A 5,892-nucleotide genomic window follows, 5' to 3' on the forward strand; every position below is an offset into this window, starting at 1 on the left:
AAGGGGGTCTGATGTATGGATCTTGGGTCAATGGGTAACAAGGGAAGAAGGAGATGATTTTTATACAGGTTCAGGTCCTCTTGATAGAGGAAAAACCATACGTCCTGCTCTTGTTGTATTGATGAAGTAGTACAGAGTACAGTGTTGATCTACCGCGAGATCGGTTGTTGTGGTCTAAAACCCTAATCGTGATGATCTTAATGAATCCTAGAAACTATGCCCCCGGGTTTATATGGATACCAGGGATGCTAGGATTACACAAATTCGGTTACATCAAGAGAGGAATATGCTGATTACTACAACGCCTTGGATTGCACGCCAAGTCTTTGGAAGAGTCCATCTTGATTTTAATACCACCAATGATGATTGAACGGCCCAGGAGTCCGGGCCACGAGAATAGATTAGCGGCCCGAAGACCCCATAGTCCCGGACTCCCTCAGTAGCCCCCCAAATTGGCCTCCAATGCCGAAACCTTGAAACTCCGGTTGCTTCATATACATAGAACCTTCGGCTTGTGAGGCGAGTGCCCCTCTTCCTTTAATCGATGATAGTTTGGCTAGTGATGACCTTCCTCCCTTCAAACATATGGATACATATATACATAAATGAATTTCAATTTCCATGCCGACCGTTCGACCAAGAATAGTGTTTTCTCCACGTCTATTCTAAAGGTCACGACTGGTCAAGGCCTATAACCCTTTATGAAAGAGCGGTTCAAGACAATTTTTATTGACGCGTTCCATCACGGAGATCATGTCCCTCTTTTCCAGGGATATGGTTATGATCTGGGTTATCTCATGTGCCCATAACCACATGATTTTATAGGGAAATGGAGAAGTTCACGGTGCAATGGTGGGGCTTTTGGTATTTCAGAGAGTCATAAGAGGTAGAACCTCCATCATAGCCCCCTCATGCATTCTAGATCATGCAACTCTATTGCCATTCCCTTCCACTAAATCTCTACCACTCAAGCCATCTTTCTCCCCTCGTGCCCTCGAATCTTTCCCTCAATCTGGTGATGGCCAGCTCAGGCTCAAAGGGTAAGTGGGAGGTGTAACTCCCAAGATGTGATCCTATTCTTAGTTTGGAACACGGGCCTCGAGAGGGATAGAAGCGCATCTCTTTGTTTCACAAGAATGGATATTGTTACAAGTACATGTAAAGAAGAGATGAGTATATGTAGTTGGCTTACACACACCACAAGCTAATCATGATCATTGTAATACAAACATACATTCAAGCACCATTTAGAAGAGGAGGATCCCACTACGGACGAAATCAAATGAATAAAACAACGGCCATCCTTGCTATCCCAAGCTAGTGTCCTGGAACCCATCCTAGATCGAAAAAGAACAAGAAACTCCAAATAGAACAATCACCGCACTCACGTCAAAGCATCACATTACCTGTACCTACAACTATTGTTGTAGTAATCCATGAGCCACAGGGACTCGACAATCTCATTTTCGAAGGTATCAAGACTACCAAAGCTTAATGGGCGAGGTACGGTTAAGTGGTGCAGCTGTAGCAAGAACTAAGCATTTATTTGAGTGGCTAACTTATGAGTACCGGAATAAAAGGGGGTGATCTATGCATAAACGGACGTAAACTAATAATGATCAAGAAATGATCCTGAACACCTACTTACGAGTCAAGCATAACCCCACTGTGTCCTCTCTCGGATTCAAAACTCACGAGAAGAGACAATCGCTGTTACACACACAGTTGGCATATTTTAATTGAGTTTACTTCAAGTTTGTTGTGATCGGGTGTTAAACAAACTTTCCAAGTTGCCACATAACCATGAGCATGGCTTTCTGGAAGATTTAACCCTACAGGGGTGCTCCAACTAGTCCATCACAAACTATCACAAGCTGCCCTCGAGAGAAAACCTTAACCTCGAGGCAGCCCAAGGAATCCTTGATATCCCACTTCACAAGACATTCGATAAGAGTAAAATAAATTCACCAAGACATCCCAACAGGCCAGATCCCAATAGTTGTTGAGCATATATCTTTCTTAGGGCACCATCAGATGGGTCAAACTATGAGTAAAACCAGACCACGAGTTTCCCCACAGTGGCCCCACAGTCTGCCCATTTGGAAAAAACTCCATCGGCACTGCCCCCCTGTATTATGTTGAATTAATCCTCGGGTTCATGACGCCCTATACTTTACTAACAATGTTAAGTATTATTATGTTGGGAAAATATAGTACCAATGTTGGGCCTTGCTGGAAGAGTTTTATCCCAAAACAAAGAACAAGGGGATCCTCATAACAACCAAGCATGTTAGGAGCGCTCAATATGGAACATAACACCGGTACACAAGTAACTAGTGTAGCAAAGGTGGAACAAACCACCAAGCCAAGAGGCCAAGCCTTCCACCTTTTACCATGTATATAGGTGCATTAAATTTAATAGCAATAATATTGTGATACATCAAGGAATCCATGTTGTCACATGGAAAGCATCTTGCATCTGCAACTAGAAATGCTATAAGAAGGGCTGGGCAAGCGGTAACAAATCCAAACAAGGATTTGGTGGGATGTGGAGGCATTAGAGGCTTTTCATGGAATTTTGGGAGGCTTGACATAACAAGTAGTAGGCAACAAGACATAGCAATAGAAACGAGACAACTAGCATGGCAATGATAGTAGTGGTATCTAGGGAAATGATCATCTTGCCTAAGATCCCGCTTGGAAGAAGAACGAACCCTTAAGTAGGCGAACCAACATAGACGAACGAATCCTCACAATCCGAAGCGGTTTCTGTACTCTATCAAGAAGAAACATTCCGTAAACAAACAATCAACACACGACAAAAACCACAACATATGCATGACATGATGCGCAAAGAAATATGACGCATGTTCAATTAATTATGCATGGTATGGCGAGGCACAACAATCAACTCCTCCACATTAAGTGAAGCTCAATATGCAACGAGTGATATATTGATGAAACTCCATATTTGAATTACTTAGTTCACTCCCGTTTAGGTACACGACAATGTTAAATGTTGTTAAACATGGCAAGAGGTGAAACATAAATAAACTACAGTATCTAGGCATTTTAAATGAGGTGGGAAACAACATACAACATTTCCGAAACGACCCCATATGTTAATTTCAAAATTGGCCCATATCCGAACTAACCGTATTTTTCTATTTATTACACAGGGAAAAAATTGCACCATGGGATCCTACACGTCATTCTAGTCGGTTTACATATATGGATGTTCTAAAATGGAGTTACTGTCTAAAAGATATGATCAACACATGATAATATACCATGAATGCAAAATGAATGCAAATGACAACCACAAATATTCCAAACCATGGATGATGCAAGATATTATGAAACTACATGAGATTCTAAGAAAGTTTCATATATGGCATGTTCAAAATGGAGCACTATTTCACAAATACTTCCAACTCAAGAAATAGACACAATCTGCCCAAAAATAGCAACGTGGCATTATATACACACCAAAACAACAACCTACAAGATTCTAAAATGCACAAAGAAGATATGGGGCACTAGTTTACAAGATGCACAACTATCACCCCCTAACGGCAAATTGTATAGAAGCATGGATCACTAGGAAATGAGCTCACTAGATGGCTACTTGAACTCAGTTTCAGACTTAGTGAAATTATCAATTTTAACAATGCAGTTCTTATCATGAAGGCATATTGGCAGTAAGAAAAACACATGCTAAATGGCATATAATGGCATGAAAATTTACATCATGGTAGTAGGCATGATGCATGCCATTTCATTCCACACTAGCAAGGTCAAAATATGCATACATTCATAGCTAGTATCAACACAACATGTCATTCTAAAATAATCAAATTCTCACACTAAGAATTATTTGACCCTACCAAACAGCAACATCATCATAGCATGTTCACAGGATGAAAACTACATCTAAACAAGACATACATGGCATGGGAAACCTAGTAATAGAAACTAGTCATAGCATACTACAATTCACTCCATTTCACACATTCAAAAGAGACATGGTTTGCTTAACTCGAGCTTCACAAAATGGAACTTTACGAAAACAGATTGCAATTTTTAAACTGATAGCACCTTGGGAGCAACAAATGAGCATGTTAATGATAATCTACATGGAAACCACAGACATGGCATCAAAATAGACATCACATAGAGCAATTCTCACGCAGGAACCACATGCAAAATGCCTACGGATTAGAGGCACTCATCCACGCAAGATTGAACAAAATAATAGTTTAGACGTATTCATGAAGCACTTGCAATAGAGATTTAATCATGTAGATGCAACCTACTATGCATGCAAATGCCACAATCATGTAGAGCACATCAAGCACAACAGTTTTCATATAAAGTTTGTTTAAATCGGAGATACGGTTATTTAGTTATGAAATAAATCATTTTAACATGGCATTTACGCAAAACAATGCAAACAACAAGTTTAGTATTATATAAATGCACGAAAGTTGGATATTGTGAAGCTACACAAAATTCTAAACATTTTAATATTAAGTTTGTTTAATTACGATGCATGGATTAAATCACATAGAATACAAAAGGGCATCACAACAAAATAGCATGCATACAAACTTGTTCAAATGACAAACTAATTGAACAGATGAATTTTACGGATTTTTCTACCCCAAAATCATATATAACATGTGGGTATTTACTATGGGAGAAGGCACAACAATTATGCAAATTTCGTGCAAACAACATTTTAAATATTTTTAACATGGTTGAAAGTTGGAAATTATTAATCTACACAAAATTTTACTAATTATACATATATAAAACATTTGAATCCGATGCACGGCAATTTTGTTATTTCCATTTTAAAATCATGCATTTTTTGAAAATATGAAAATCCTTGGAAATAGAGAATTTCATAGACTGAAAAAATGCTACACGGGTCGAATCTACAATGGACACAACACTTCACATTGGCGCAAGAGAAAATAGAGCACATAGGGGCGCTGGATAACCCAGTGATGCTCACCTAGTGGGTTGGGCCATTTTGGTGGGGAGGCCGGTGTGCAGTGGCTGGAGGCGGTGCTGGGCTGGGCCTTGGTGAGCCGGCCCACACGGGCATTGGAGGCGGCCTAACCGGCCGTTGCTCCCGATCCGATCTAGATCGAGGGGAGGCGTGGCACAACGGTTCCGACGAAGGTGGCCGGAGAGGATGGACCTTGAGAGGAGAAGGGAGGCCGACGAGGTGGTTGACGATGGCGAGCGCTCGACCGGTGGGCAATTCTGGCGACTCATGGGAAGCAACACGCGGTCAAGGAAGCGGAGGTAACCTGGGTAGGTCGGGTGCGGGCTCTACAATGGTGCCGAGGCGAGTTTGTGGAGCACCAGTGGCTCGGGCGAGCAACGACGGACAATGCAATGCTGCGGGGCGGCGCATAGAGGACACCACGCTCCGACGCGGCTGACGGCAGCGAGCAGCTCCGGCGAGGCCCTAGCGGCTTTGGGCGGCGAGGCGGGCTGAGGGGCTTGGGAGGATCCAGGTGGCGCGGCTGGGGCGGACCCAGGGATGGAGGCGATGCATGAGTGGTCTGCTCGGGCCTAGTTCGGTCCGGGGCGGGCCGTATTTTGGTCCGGGCGGGCCGCGACGGCTCGTGGGTGGCACGGGTGATGTGGCGACGTGGGAGTGGCTGCGGCTAGCGGCTCCGGTAGCTTAGTTGGTGGCGTTGGGACTGGTGTGGCACGGAGCCCGAGGATGAAGAGGGACTAGACCAAAATTGGGCGTGAGGAACTTCTTCTATAACAAAGGGGCTAGGGTTAGGGGTTTTTCGGGCCGATTTCGACCGTGCGATCGCAATCGGACGACTCCGGTTGCGGGAATTGGCTAGGTGGGCTAGGTGGGCT

This window comes from Hordeum vulgare, chromosome 1H (genome assembly GCF_904849725.1).
Source record: "Hordeum vulgare subsp. vulgare chromosome 1H, MorexV3_pseudomolecules_assembly, whole genome shotgun sequence".
Lineage (NCBI taxonomy): Eukaryota > Viridiplantae > Streptophyta > Magnoliopsida > Poales > Poaceae > Hordeum > Hordeum vulgare.